Source organism: Thunnus maccoyii, chromosome 23 (genome assembly GCF_910596095.1).
Source record: "Thunnus maccoyii chromosome 23, fThuMac1.1, whole genome shotgun sequence".
NCBI lineage: Eukaryota > Metazoa > Chordata > Actinopteri > Scombriformes > Scombridae > Thunnus > Thunnus maccoyii.
The window spans coordinates 15,403,393-15,418,684 of NC_056555.1; the positions used below are offsets into that span (position 1 = coordinate 15,403,393).

Sequence of the window (15,292 nt, forward strand, 5' to 3'; positions counted from 1 at the left end):
CATGCTGGGATGCCTCATCAATGGGCCTCTTCAGCCTCACCTTCTCATCAGATCATGGGCAGGGAGGTCAGGGGCTCTGGATTAGCACCCCCCCGCTTTTGTGTCCTGTCTAGATCTGAATGTTATCAGCTCTGTCAGATTCACAGACAACGGAGGTCTGGGACCCTCTTCCTGCCCTGCCCATCAGCTCCCATAGGAATTCCACTAATGAGGCACTATGGGGAACAGATGCAGAGAGGGCAGTCTGGGCAAAAACAACCTGCCACACTCACTTAATGATCACACACACGGTTATGTCACAGAGGCTTTCAGGACGGTTTGTTTGTGTGTGTTTGTGTGCTTGTGCCATAGAGTAATTATATTTGTTTCTGTTTTTGTGAATCTTCATTCCATGTGTACAACTAAATTTGCAAACAGCTGTGGAGGGAAACATTATTTAGCCTTCCACAATGTGACTTATTTTCTTTGATGACTCATTTGATTATTTTTTTCTCCTCTCTAATACGTCACAGACTAACATTTTATTCTGTCTGTGTCAATCCTTGTCCTCATTTGAAACCATTTTGAAGTACTGTATCTGGGAGAGTGAGTGGGCTGCTGAAGGCATATGGCATACGGCACATTCATTACTATTGGCTTTTATTTCTGTACATATCAGGAGAGATGCCCTCAGCATCTGGTATGTAATTTCAGGAAGGGCTGTGCCTTCCAGAACACTCTATCCATCCTTTCCGAGAGATGAAGTGGTTTATTATTACGGTACAGAAGTAATATCAGATGCGATGTTTCCACACGCCAAGAATAATGCCCAGAACATGCCTCGAATCACACATGGTCACTGTTCAACCCCACGCACATGCACTCTGCCTGCCCTTGGGAAATGGGCTCATTCTGATTCTCCAAGGTTTCAGGCCTTGACTTCAATCAAAGCTGTAAATGTTAGGACATGTTTGTGTTGTGCAATTGCCTAGTGTATACTCCAATGCCCCGTGTTGTTTGCATCAATTGTGGTTGGATAGGATTAAAGGGCTAGTTCATAAAAACAAGTGAGGGCTGCCAAGACCAAACAAGAGAATGAAAGGAGTGGAATCTGTGCCAAGTACTTACAGACTATAAGGAGTCTTTTGAGAAGAACTCTTATGTAATTAACATAGTTTAGCTTTATTTCTGTCTTCTTGGTCAGTCGTCTTCTTGATCAGTATTTATTTTAATTAAGTATGACTACACTGATATCAAGTTTGTTTTCTTATTTTAATAGGATCACCATGTATCAAGGGAATGTGGTGGATGGGAGGAGTTAGTTTCATATATGGAAGGAGGCGGCATATCTGCTCCAGATGTGTGTTGACACACTGTCAAGTTGTGTGATCAGGTACCATGAGGCCCAGCCTCTCTGTCTGTCTGTCTCTATCTCTTCTTGTTTCTCCATACTCTCACTTGTTCTCTCTCCTTCTTACTTTTCCTGTTTTACCTCCCATCTTTCCATCTTCTCCCAGTGAGACTATTTACATGTCCACCTTATAAGCCCCATTTCTCTGCCTGTCCAAAAGAGACAGATGATCCAGACAATGGAAATGAGCACATACCAGCTGTTGGTAGCGATCAGCTCACGCTTACCTCAGTCCCAAATCGGATCACAGATTAAATACAAAACAGAAACCCCATGCTAACTGCATCTGGATGCAGATTCCTTTTCATGAGATTCTGAATCGCTTCTGGCACGGCATCAGCAGAGGCCCCTCTTTCATGTACATATTGAGATTTATGGAGTTCCAGCACATGAAAAAGTTGATTTATAGGCTTTGGCAGGTACATATTGTGAAATACAGACAGGGGTTTATTTCAGAAATATCATAAAAAATTATTTAGTTTAGTAGTTGTCTTTTTTCACTATCACCAAATCTATTTTTAACATGGGCAGTGCTACAATATGCCAGGAATACAACTTGCTTGGATAGTTGTTGGACCTATTGAATTGGCATTGAAAAACATATATATACACCTTTCTAAAATGTATAAGGTTTAATTTCACTCTGTGACTATTTCCACAATCTATCTGTTTCTCTTTTAACAACACAGTTTATGTGTCTAGACACATTTATAATTGTTCACAGTACCGTCCATTTACAACTAGCATTAGCATTTTCCTGGCATGAAACAAGTGTTGAAATGCCAACTCAACAGTGTGGCACAATGAAATCAGCCCTAAACAACTTGGCCCACCCAAATCTAAACTGTTTCACAATGTGAAAATAAGAATGTAACAAAAGGTGCACCAGAGGTCCAGCGTTGCTTAGCGCTAAAGGTCTTTAAATGTCTCCCAGGGGAAAACAACGGCACACGTAGAGTGAGGAGTCAGGCTTGGTTAGTTATGAACTCAATAAGACAAATTTTGTGATTGTGGTTTAACTTGTACAAACATGTCAAGTTCCCCCTGATTAGCCCTCTGCAAAATCCCTGGACACTACGTGGGGGAGACCTCGATGATTGACAGCCTCTAGGCACCTTCTCAAGCTGCCCAATCAGCACAATTGAATTGGGACTTGGCAAGTCTTTACAGATTTTTAACAGCCCCTGTAATCATATTGATTGGCCTCCGGCTCCAGGTCTGAGGGTTTGTATTGAGTAAGTCATAAATAAGAGCCATGTTTTAGTAAGAGGAATTATACCACAAACAGCTACTGAATTTGAGCGTTTGAAGTGGGCGGTTGAAATCGCCATGAACTTTGTGGAAGATTGAACTGAGGGCTGGAGTTGACTGACTTTAAAACTATAATCTCCGTACCAAGGTGCTGTTGGGGTCACCTCCTTGATTGAATAATCGAAGATGCACCGGCAGGAAATGAGGGAATCAGTTTAGAGGGATTGGGTTATCTAAGTAGAAAATTACACTATTGATTTTCATTAAAGCGCCTGGCCGCATGTGAGTGAATTCATTAAGAGGAATTCTTTAGGTCAGACTGTCTGCACTTTCACACTATCTCTGTCTTTTTCCCTCTGTCCCTTGTCTCTTTGTATCGCTCCTCGTCTCTTTTTCTCATGTTGTATAGTTTGGCAAGACAGTCAGTGCCCATCAAGTGCTCTCCAATCAAATCATACAGGTGAATGCAGTCTGCTCCTATAAAAGAGAAAAGAATTTCAGAACCGTTCTTTGTAAAACTCACCTGTCAGAGAATATTATCAGACTACTTAGGTTTCAAATCTTCAAAGGCTTGACTTGCATTCCTTTGTGTTTTTGGAGAATATTTTGTGTCTGCGAACGTTCCCACCTCTGCGTCCGGTTTCATGTTTCCATCCATTATGAAACCTCCCTCGTAGCTGAGCATGAATGACAGGGGCACTGCTAATGCAAGGTTACTCATACTGAAACTCTGGTAGAGGAGCCAGATCAAATCTCACCATGTCGTAGACAGCACACATTACAGTCTTGAAATGTCTTCATTGTACGAATGGACAGATTGTCAAAGACATGCTCATAAGAAAAAGAGCTATTACAAATACAATGTGCCCTCTGTATTTGTGCTTGCCTGCAAAGCTCTTCTTTAAAGCCAATATCAGTTTCACAGCAGGTTCACTTTGCGTGATCTTGATCCAGTGCTAGAGAAGGACAGTTACAGCTGAGGGTGATGAGGAGTTCTTGGTGAAATAGATATTTCAGCAACTAAGGTTTCCTCCTGGATTGGATGTTTAGCACAGATGGACATTGGCTTTCATGCACTTTACCTCTAATCCCCGTAACCTTTCGTGAAGTGTTTCCTCACAGGACTTCAAGTACCAATAATTGAACTTAAGTCAAACTGATAGACCTCTTAAGCGGAATGATGAAACGGCACCTCCTGACCTTTGGGATTGTTCAAGCCGCTCTCTGTTTTACCATTGCAGCAGGGTGTAAGTCATGATGTCAAGCTCCCTAAGCCGGGGTCCATGCATCTTCCACTACAGATGAACCGTCCCCTCTCAAACCCGTTGACCTCGCCGTTAATACAGGTAACACCCTGGTAATACCAGTATTGAGGCAGCATTGGTTGTAGGTATTGAGAGGAGAGTGAGGTAAACAGAAAAGTGCTTGGCTGGAGCATGGGAATCAATGGCTAGGTGGACAGAAGGCCAATGCAATCAGGGAGCCGAATGAAGCGGACTCAAAGCCTGCTGAGCCAGCACCAATGCAGAAAGAGAGTCATTTGGAACTGGGTGCCTTCTACTTGTCCTCTGGGCAACAAACACTTCTGCAAACACAACAAAGCTACATGCATTACAAGCAGGACTACAAGCATTACATTTTCTCCCACAGTTAATCTCGATCATGCATACACTCTAATGCAAGCACACACTCTTTTCTCTTTACAGTTCTCAAACCATGCCCTGGCTGTATTTATTAATAAGAGCTCCTGAGCTGAGACAGAGATGGATGAATTCCATTTTGATTTCAGTGCAATTTTCTTTGAGAGGAAAAAGGCTGGAGCAGGAAAGGAAGTACATTTTTTCATAAATAAATGTGTTGTGTTGAGAGAACTGCTTGTATTTGCAGGTTGAGGTCGCTTGGACGGTTGTGCAGTGTCGTCATTTCTGTCCCTCCGAGTGCGTGTGCATGTAGGAATAGTTGTGTGCATGCTGCTTGTGTATGTTTTTTTGTGGTGCTGTGTTTGTTTGTGTGTTTGCATGTGCGTTGTGTTCTGCAGAGGCTTGTTAAAAGTGGTGACAGAACCCCGCTGGAATTCCAGGTTCACTTATAAACATCAGCACTCGGATGTTCTGCAGCTGCGCCTCCCCACCTCGACTAGAAAACAATGTCTCAGTATGGGAAATCTCAACATAGGTGCTTGACAGCGGGATTCATTTCATATATGCCTCAAATTCCGATACTTTTTCTCTTGGAGCTTTCACTTAAGGGTGGTCTAGTTGAATGCAGTGAGGTCACTCCTTTCATTTATTTCCAATGAAAGCATGGGTGGTGTGGTTATTGTAGACCACAGACAGTAGTAGTTACAGTAAAATCAGTCAAAGACTAAACGGGTCTTGCTGCGGAACAGGCAAAATGGCCAATACAGGCTCCCTTGATTTGTAATAATACAGGACTGTTGTCTTTGTGAGATCTCTACTGGCTGGCCAACGTGCTGGCATGCTGTTTTCCTGTTAAATCTCGGTTGAGGTCTCTGTCTTCTGGCTCCATTGCGTACTCAGCCTCATCTGTGAGCACAGTTGGAGTTTTTCATTAGCTATGTATGCACTGCAGAGATTCTGTGTGTGCATGAGTACATGACCTTAAAAATTTGCATGCACAAGAGAATTGTGTGTGTGCGTGTGCATGTGTGTTTGTGTGTGTGTGTGTGTGTGTATGTGTTGTTGTTGTTGAAGGCCACAGCCTGACCCTGTGCAGGAAGAGCCATTGTTGTTTTGACATTTTCTGCGGAAATTGGAATTAATGAGAAAAAGTTTCAAGTCAGATAACCTATAGCGATACCAAGAATCTGACTCTAATTTTAACCTGAGTGACATTTTCTTCACACTTGACACTTTGACATAGAGAAATCTGAAGTTACCAGCAGATTCTTTGTATTTTCCTGTCTCTCAACTGGACATTGCAAGAAGCAGCCGAAGTAGGTCAAATTTTGATTAAATGTTGTAAATGATGTGGATTTGTGATTTCCAGCATTAGAAGGTTTTGGTTTTCATTCATAACTGTGAAGATATTCCTAAATCTCAATAAATAATTTTTACTTAAACGGATACTTAAAAGGAACACTATTTGTTTTGTATTAAAGTAATGGTATAGTGTATTGAGAAGGTGTTACTGCTGAAGGAGGTTTGTATTCTCTGTTTATCTTCTAGTGTAGTTAATACTAGGAAAATGAAAGAAGAAAAGGAAAGAAGGCCTTTTTACCAATTATGTAACATTCACATAATCCATCTGTTTTCTGTCATCTAAATTAAATTATTTAAGCTCAGTGCCAATGTATTTGTCACTAAGAAAAATTTTCTTGAGCTGCTACATTACTAATGAAAAGGAAAGATGCCTTTCTGGTGGTTTTTAGTGTGGTTTTTTGTGTTTATTTTCAGTATTAACATGTTCAGTATTTTCTGCCTGTTACCAATTATGACATGAAGATGTGCCAATGTCTTCGGGAAATCCTGGTTCATGCATGATGTCATCAAAATCATCCTTGGTATTTGTGTTGATGACTCACATAGGAAACTTGCCTTTTAATTAAAAAAAAAAAAAACTTTGTCTGACTGTTTAGAACAATATAACACTAAGTAATGAATGAGGTCTCAGTAGAGGTCTCTTAAAGCATGTCAGTTGTTGCATTGGCTGTGTGTGAGAGAGAGAGGGTGTATGCATGCAGGGTTAGATGACCGACTGGGCAGTGTGAAAGCACATTGTGGTAACTCCACTCAGGTCAAACTGTCTCCTGGGACTGAAAGTGGAAAGTGAATGCTGCCAGTTTGGACATCGGAATATGACAACTGCTCTCAGCAGCATCTCATCTGACAGACCTATTAGTACTGACGCCAACACACAAGCACAGAAACAGCGGACAGGCACATAAGAGTATAAACACAGACTACAGTAGGGGTAAGTCATGCTTTAAAACAAAGTACAGAGGAAAAACTTTGACATCTGTCCTCTCCTCATAACTCTTAGTATACAGTAGGCATGCAAGTACACACATCACCAGTAGGCAGTGAAGGGCATATTTCATATGGTGCCTCTTTAAACACATCACAAACCTCAGACCACAGGGTGCAAGACATTTGTGTTTCATTTCCGTTTACGTACTATTTGCCAACAGCCGCCTCTTCCCCACAAAGAGGAAATTGAAACATCAAGCCCCTGCGATTATCCAAAATATAATTATTTTCAATTGATGTACAACATTGAGGATGGTCACTCTTGGTTGAGGTCTAATCGGGTCTCATGAAGACAGCATAAATTAAGAAATATCGGGTTACACTATCCAAAATAGTGCACAACTTTAGGGCAGTTAGCTAAAATTGCCTGTGGCACTTTGAAATTTTGGTTTTACCCAACACACTTCTTTTCACATGGAGGGAGAAGTGTTTGGTAGAACTGGCTAAGGATTAGACAAGTTCCAGCCCTTTTGCATTTCCTCTATCCTCATGTGATTGTTTTCAACAGGCGTCTCTCTAATGACTTCAATCAAACATTGTGCTGCTGAAGCATAGAAAGAACCCAATGCCCTATGTTAATCATTTATGGCACAATCAGAGACAGAAAGTGGCAAAGAGAGTTTCACTTGGACCACTCACATAGAATAGATGATGCAGGCAGTTTGTAGATTTCTTTTTAAAGTGGCTTGATTTTGTTTGTGCTCAAGGCTCTATTATTGCCTCAGAGTGGGTTGCGCACAGTTGCATTTGTTAATGGGAAGTTCTTTGTGGATTAGAACTTGGATCTCGGTTATTTATGCAGACTTGAAGTTGTTTATTGAATGTTTACTGCTGAGTAATTAATGTGTGCAGTTTTCTGTTATTCATATTGTGTTGTGTCTTTGATGGCGTGATTCAGGTTTCATTCCAACGTCATTGGGTCAGCCATTTGTGTGCGTTTTCTTAGCTCCGGCCTGTGTGATCAGAGGTCTTGATTTGTGCCGCCTCGTTCTCAATCATCTATTCTGGCTTTGATTTGTCTGGCTGACGTTGTTGCTCAGACACCCAGGTGTTTCTCATCAGTTCCGTAAGAAGGAGTTTACTACTCACCTAAACCTTTCCATACGTAGAGGTGCCCTTTTTCCTCTTCTCAGGTTTCAGCTTACTCGCACTGATGAACCTCGGACAGAAAGCTCCACTCCTTTAGACCTGGAGTTTATTAGGGCTTCAGAAAGAAATCCAAGATAGAAGAAGGAGCTGTTGAGAGTTGTCGCGACTTGTTAGTTTGTAATGATTCCTGCTCCTTCACAGACTTGTCTGTAGTCTTGCACAGTGAGGTCTGCTTTATGGTTCACATGACACTGCATAACCATACTGCAGATTTGTAGTAGTTTTGTAAAGTTTCTAGTAACTACATTAGAGAGTAACTATTAGAGATGCACTGAACCAATACCAGTTCCGATACCTCAACTCTGGGTATCTGCTGATACCAAGTACTAATCTAATATGGCCCTCTCTTTTTCCCAAATTTAAAATTTGTATACCTCACTGTGTGGAACTCATTGAAATTATTTGATATATAATAATATGAATAATAGTAAGTTAACAGGGTTTGCTGTGGTGCTAAGAACTATTTCTGCAGCCCACTGTGAATGTACAGTAACTGAAAGCTGAAACTGTTGTGGCTTATAATATTATAATAACACTGATAAAGACACTGTATTTAATTTGGATTGGTAACGTCATGGCCTGACCTGCTTAATATGGTGATACAACATATCAGATTGGTGCTTCCCTATAGATACTGTATTTGAAAAAAGTAAAATGGTTATCAGTCTTGCCCAACCTAGTTTTTGAATCTGTTGTATAACCATGTTCATCATAAAAATAACTGAACCAGTAGCTCTGCACACTGTTCTTATTCAAGAAAAACTACTGCTAATATTTTATAGATGTAACGTATATGTGTGAACTAATCAGGATATATCAAGTTGCTTTTTTGCAGGCTTATTTTCCCTGTAGTAGCTGATTTCTCAGGGTTTTCTCATGATATTTGAGATATGGTATTGTATCCTGAATTATTATTGTTCCTTATAGGATTACAATAGTTATTTTTCCTACAGATATAACATTATTAAATGTGTTCAGAACAGGGTCTTTATTATAATCCACCCTGGGCCATGTATCCATATTTCTGTTGTATGTTCTGAGACGGAACTAATCTGCCATGTGTTATAATGGTTAGCAGACACCTGTCAGTAAAACACCACTAGGTATTGTGAGAGAGGGCACTCAACCTTCACAGGGGCCACTGGCCAGTACTTCAAACTATTAGAATGCCTGGCTGAATTCATGCTTCTCTGTTTAACAGCCCTTGGCCCCACTTTTAGGAAAACGGGCCTGTCCTTTTCATTGGTGCACCTGGAACAATTTTATTTGGAGCTGCTGGAAATATTCAAGGTGCAAGGAAAGGGGACATTAGTGGAGCTGTGGTGGAATGAGTCTCTTGGCTTATATTGTCCTGAGCAATGCCAGAACACTTTTCATTACTTCCTCAAATAAAAAATTATTTTCTGTTGCTCAGTAGGTTGTTACAAAGTCAAGCTGAGTAGTTCTGAATAGCTTGGACATTTTTGGCAGCTATTGGAGTGTCTTCTTTTGTCATTTCATTTATGCAACATGACTGTTTAATGCAGGCCATCCCTGGGAGAAATTTAAGGCTCATCCTTTGTTACAGTGATGTGAATCCATGATGTCAGCTTTTTTTTTTATTTTTTATTTTTATTGGTGCAGAGTACATAAACACAGGGCAGAGGTAGTGAGAAAATATGACAAGAGCTAGACAATAACCCACAAACCATAGATTAAAAGCAAACAATCAAAAACAAGTGGGGCTCAGGTAGAGGTCAGACAGGTTGGGCCTGTTGGTCACACACTGCACACTTAGCTGGTCTGCTTAGGGCGGCACCCTGACCCTTGGGAGGGTGCTGCTCCATTTGCAGATCATATGGTCCCTTTTTAGAACCGGCTCTTAAACCTCCTGGCATGAGCCAGCTCTGACAGGAATGAAAGAATGGTAAGTGTTTTGCGGTTTGTTTGCTTTTTTCCCTCCCAGCTGGAGGTCCTGGTCCTTGCCCTCACCCTGCCTGGTGACCCCTCCCCCACCCCCACCCCACCGCAAGGCTACTGTAGCACATTGCGGAAACTACTGAGGTGCCCAAAGGTGCCCGCCCATAACCTCAAAGAAAAAGTAAACAAATAAAATAAATATTAAAAAATAAATAAATAAATTACTTAATTAATAAATAATTAAATACATAAATAAAAATAGAGAGGAGAGAGAGGGAAACATATCTCTATATATAGACAAATCAGTAATGATAGTAATAACGATAATAATTCATGTAATTATGTTGCTAATAACATACAATAACAACAACAACAACAGTAATAGTAAAAATAAAAATAACAAAAAGCAAAGCCCGTCGTTAAAACTAAGCAAAAAAACAATGTAATTAAATAACAATAGTAGCTTTAAATAATAGTTGCTAATCTTGTTGGTTGAAAAGAGAGAAAAATAAAAAATAAATGAATGAATAATATATTCATATATACAATACATACACAGGAGGAAACAGTAAGGGTGTAATGGGTGAAGGTTTACACAGCAGCAGTAATTGTATGTAAAGGTACCCTATGTATTGGAGGTTCATCTTTCAAGGATGTGGATATTTTTTTCTTTTTTTAAAAATCAGAGACAAATCCGCCAGGTAGGGCAGTGTTTTGATGTGAAGTTGGTGTGAGCGGAGTTATTGGCTTCACCAGCAAAGGAGGGAGGCTGTTATTTGAGGCATGATTATATGTGAGTGAGTTACTGAGTGAGTGAGTGATTACACTGTATATGCTTGTATGCTAATAGGGTTACTTACACTGTAGAACTGATGAGTGGGGTGAATGGGGCCCAATGGAAATTAAACTGGTCAACTTGGTTTTTTGTTATTGCTTTGAGTCTTTCCATTGTGATGTGCTCAGATAATAGGTGAAGCCCCTGGGATGCTAAGAGGTTGTGTCTGTTTTTCCTGTAGAGTAGAATCGTTTTCTTGACAATTGTTAAAGCAGTCAAAGTTGGCTGTTCATTGGTGAGTGGGGATTCAACTGAGGAAAGTTCTCCCAAGAGACATACAGATGGGGAAACTGGAATGCTGAAACCCAGAATGGAGGAGAATTTATGAGTAACAGTTGTCCAGAATATTTGAATGGCTGGGCAGAGCCAGGTGGCATGATAGTAGTCGCCCATGGCATTTAGCGTGCAGTGCGTGCAGTGCGTGTCTGTGTGTCATGTGTTGTTGCCTGTGAATTCCATTTTGAACATTTTCTGTTGAGTGCAGTATACTCTGTGCGTGATTTTGTATGGAATGAGTTGTATTTTAGTGTTTTAGGACATTGAAAAAGTGTTATTCCAGATTTGTTTCCAATAGTTGATATCAGTGTTAACAGCTAGGCCTTTTCCCCAGTTTTGGGCCAGAATGGTCAGGTTGTCATCACTTTTTTTTTAGAAAATCTTGTAGATTTTTGAGAGGGTTTTTGTGAAAGGTTAGTTGTTTAAGTTGATTGATCATTGGAGGTGGTTTAAGAGTGTTGTTTAATAGGTTGATTTTACCCTTAAGACAGTATTTCAGCTGTGAGTACTGCAGGAAGCTGTTACCACCAATATCATACTCTGTTTGAGCACTTCATGTGGTATCAGTGAGCCATCTGGATTGTGCCATATTGGTGTCAATTTATTTTGGGTCAGGGGATGTCTGGTCATTTGGTTTCCACCATGCTGTCAGAGTCACTGCTATAAATGGGTTTTTGAAGCAATTATGTTTTTTATCTGACTGTGTATGAAATGGTAGATCTGATATTGGTTATTACTGGCATTCATATTATTCGATACCCATCCATGGGTGTTGTGATTGTTTGTTAATTTGAAGCCATTTTGTTATGTATTGAAGATGGTTTGCAAGGTGGTACAATCTGAAATTTGGGGCAGCTAGACCTCCATTGTCTTTGGGTTTCTGTAATGCTAATAATCAGATTCTTGTTTTTTTTTATGTTTCCAATAGAATTTAATGATAGAGTCTAGGGTGTTAAACCAGTGTGATGTAGGTTGGACTGGGATCATTAAAAAACATACATATATTTTTGGTAGTATGGTCATTTTTACTGCTGCTGTTAAAATAAATGGGTAAGTTGTTCCAGCGGATAAGGTCTTCCTCAGGTCTTTTAGTAATGGAGTGAAACTTAGGAGAAATAGCTCTGACAACTTGGTGGAGATATTGATATCAAGATATCTGATATTACCTTTTGTTATTGTGAAAGGTAGTTTTTTTCATTGAAACCTTCCAGTCTTTCCCACAGAGTGAAACAATTATTGATTTAGACCAGTTTATAGTGGTCTGAAATTTTTGAGAAATTGGAGATTTGAGATTTCTGTAATGGATGTTGGTTTTGTTAGATATAAAAGTATGTTGTCTGCATATAAGCTAATTTTGTGGTGGAAGTGTTTTATTTGTATACCTGTAATGTTATTGTTTTGACAAATGGATACTGCAAGTGGTAGATGAAGATTGCAAAAAGCAATGGGGAGAGTGGACATCCTTCTCTTGTGCCTCTCGTTGAAGTATAAAACGTTGGTGCAATTATTGGTAATAACAGATGCCGAAGGTAAATTATAGAGTGTTTTGATCTGTTGAATGAATGACTCTCCCAAACCAAATTTCCCAAGAGTGAGGAAGAGGTATGTCCAATTTACTTAATCAGAAGCTTTTTTGGCATCCCATGATGTGATAATGGTGTGTAAGTGGTTTCTTTGGGATGTGTTGATTAAACTTAATAGACAGCGCATGTTGGAGGATGAATGTCTGCCCTTTATAAAACCTGTTTGGTCCAAGTGGATTATATAGGATATGACTGATTCCAGTCTGTTGGTTAGTGCTTTACTTATTATTTTGAGATCTCAGTTGGTCAGGCTTATTGATCTGTAGCTGGAGGTGAGTTTTTGGTCTTTGTTGGGTTTGGAATAGATCTGAAATGAGAGCACTATTCATGTGTGGTGGTATATTTCCTGATGATTTGATTTCATTAACCATTCTGAAAAACAGAGGAGATATGAGGTGCCAAAACTGTTTGTAGAATTCTATGGGATATCCATCTGAACTGAGTGATTTATTGTTAGGAATGGAGAGGAGAGCTTTCTTGAGTTCTTCGCAGAGTTATGGGTTGGTCTTATGCGTTGGCCTGTTCTACGGATAGTTTAAGAAGTTTGATGTTGTCAAGAAATGAGTGGACACTCGAGGCGTGGCATTCATTGTCAGAGTGGCAGAGCTCCTTATAGTAATCATGGACGATGTGGTTTATGTCACATTGTCAACTTCTGACATACTCTCTTTCTCCAATGTGGCCTGTATTGCTGAGTCAACAGAGCATTTTTGGATATTTTTTTTTCTTCAAATCCTTGTCCCTTTCCCTGTTCCTAAATCACATCAAAACCTCAAGCTGTTTCTTAAGTGCCTACCGTGTTGCTCATTTTTTTCTTTCCTTTAATTGTACCAAACATAGTTTTTTGAAAACCACAAACTCTTAAAAAAATCACTGGCCAACGGCATGGCCGGCAGTCTTGAAACAAGCACTGCATTTGCACACACACACTCACACAGAAACTCACTCACACACACATCTGGTTTCAGTTTCGAATGCCTTTCCTTATATATTTTCCCCGTTCATCCTCACACACACAATAGTCTTTTTATCCCTTCTAAATCTGGCAATGCTCGACCACAGTCACCGCGTCCAAATAGGCCAATGAATCGCAACATGTCATCAGCATAATTAAGCCATTTAGTACAGAGGGCTGAATGTGTCATGCATTTCATATGATGCCTACCACTTCCCCATATAGATCAGGTAAAGTATTTTAGCTGCTCTTTAGGAAAGTCAGGGAGGAAAATAAAGAGTCTTCAGTAGCCATGGCATTTCACAGAAGGCAATTACCATCAATCATGCTGAATTCTGTGTCAAGGTGGCCTGGAGTTGATTTCTGTACCGTAGGGAGAACGTTTTGACAATGACATAAGATCCTCTATTGGCCACAAGCAGGAACATAGAAGATGAAAGATCCTATTGGACCTAATGGGGGCCATGTTCTGAAATGTAATGCATGGCCATTGACTATCATTATGTCCTTGAAAAGCCAATAAACTGCTGTAGGACACAGACCATTATATGTCATTAGAACTCAGCTCATACCCTCCGTCTAAACACATTAAATAATACTGTATCCCTTTAGCAACTAGACTGTGGGAACAAAAGTGTGCTTTTCAGTAAAATAAGGTTGGAGTTAACAAATGACATCACATACAGGAAGGCAGGGAGACTAACACAAATACGCTTTTTTTTGTACCAAATTTCCTGTCAACATAACCACAACTAGCTCTCCTTCCCAACCCATATTCTCTTTCTCCTCTCTCATTTTCCACTTGACGCTTAGTGCCACTGCAGTAATGTACACACAAGGAGTGCATTTGCACACGTAATAATCACCTGTTTCCAAGTATCTTCCTGCGAGTGTTTATAGTCCCAGAAAAGGGAATTGACAGATCCCACTTCTGTTTTTCCCGCTCTCGGCACGGAGCATTCCAGAGCTCCGCAGAGGTGTTGGCTAATTAGTCACCTGACCTTTCAGGTCAAAGGTTGCTGGTGCATGCAGCCTCAGGGGAACCCAGTGATATTTTAAGGAGTTTTGATTGTGGATACTTAAAACAGAGAAATACCCTCAAGGCCCCGCAGACCATCTTAAGTGCATTACCTGGGTCACATAGTGACAGGTGACAGGTATCAAGATGGAGCTTTTGTGATTTTTTTGACCCCTGATGCTCTGCTCCCCCAGAGCTCTCAGGTAAGGAAAAGAGCCTGTAGTTGATGATGCAAGGGGAAAGGGGCAGTCCTTCAAAAGCTGACCTGAAATAGTTGCTTTGGGCTACGGTTGAGAATTGCAGCATGTTCCCTCTTTCGACTGGGGAGGCTCAAGGGACAAAAGAGATAATAGCTTACCACAGCACCTACAGCCTAATCATAGCCTCTCCCCTGCATTTAATGGACTTAGAGAGAGTTTAGAGTTTATTAGACAATTCCACAAACCCAGAGTTTTCAAATTCTCTCTTTCTGCAATATCTGCGGATGATAACTACATTATGGTTAAGGAAAGATCATGGTTATGGCAAAATAAATTATTAAGGTCAGCTAACTAAAACATGGGAAAGATTATGGAAACAGTTCATAAAAACTTGAATGGTTATGCAAGTCTGTGATGGAATAGAAACTCTGTGCTGCTGCATGAAAGTCGGATTCACTACACCCCCACCCACCACCTTGACCTCTATACCCTTATTCTCTGCCTCACTAAAGTAGGGCATAGTACACTACTTCCTGCATCAGCACTTAATGTTGGCATTGGGCATAAATCGTGAGGTGCAGAATTGTCTAAAACTGATGAAATTCTTAGGGATACTGGGCTGTAAAAATGATGAACCAAACAAGCTGAGTCAAGTCAGTTTTATTTACATAGCTCAAAATCACAAATCGTATCTATCCGTAGAAGCTACATTTGGAGGACAAAAAAACCTTCAAGGTGAAGAAAAGG

General features: G+C 40.3%; 1 protein-coding gene across 1 annotated transcript in view; it reads left to right on the top strand.

Moving 5' to 3' along the window:
* The first annotated feature begins 1,355 nt into the window (after positions 1-1,355).
* LOC121891214 (semaphorin-3A-like) overlaps positions 1,356-15,292 on the top strand; it is a 73,349-nt gene continuing 59,412 nt past the window's right edge. Inside the window, exon 1 of the mRNA XM_042404027.1 lies at positions 1,356-1,372. The gene's annotated coding sequence lies outside the window, so the exon portion shown is untranslated. The remainder of the gene's footprint in view (positions 1,373-15,292) is intronic.